Raw genomic sequence first — 783 nt, 5'->3', positions numbered from 1 at the left:
TTAGCATGTGATGTCAGCTCTCATTAGCATGTACCTCCCCCCAGATAATTGAGGTTCAGGAGAAGTCCTCAAATGACTGGAGAGCCCAGTCATTACAAGCTTCAAAACGGAGTTGAAGACCATCTGTTCAGAGAAGCGTTCCCAGGCATTGCATAATTGTCGCTTGCTTAATTTGATGTTCTTTTGGTGCCTATTTTTATCGAACCATTTCGTGTATTGCAGTGTACTTTATATGTATTAGTCTACTAGCTCCACCACCTTTCTCTTCTCCTTTTAGTCATGTCTTTTTAGATTATAGCCTGAGGCAGGGAACCGTCTAAAAAGATGTATGTACAGCGTTGTGTACATTTCAGCGCCTTTATAAATAAAGGTTAATATAATAATAATAGTGACGAGCATATTTTACCTCAAGAGGGTTGCTACTATAGTGTGGATGGTGTCGATGTATATATTGTTGTAAATAGTGGAGCTTCTTCTAGAATAAAAGCCTCATCTGAGAGAAGTTTACAGTGTCTCTTTGCTCATTATAACGGGAGAGGTGTTTCTCCAGCTCACAAGCTGCTGACTACAGTCACGAAGGTGGAAAATCTGGTGCCAAAAGTTGATGTGTTGCTTCATGCGCTGCGCAACATCAAAAGCATTTAACTCTTATTTTTATTATACTTAAAAATTCATAAATTCATTATAATACATCATTGTGTATAATAATTGAATCTTCTGTTCGTTATTTCCGTTTCCATTTTCATCTTCTTCCACTATTTCCGATCTTAAGTACAGAAATGT

The sequence above is a fragment of the Sceloporus undulatus genome, chromosome 6 (assembly GCF_019175285.1).
Source record: "Sceloporus undulatus isolate JIND9_A2432 ecotype Alabama chromosome 6, SceUnd_v1.1, whole genome shotgun sequence".
NCBI lineage: Eukaryota > Metazoa > Chordata > Lepidosauria > Squamata > Phrynosomatidae > Sceloporus > Sceloporus undulatus.
Note: the sequence above shows the minus strand (reverse complement) of the source record.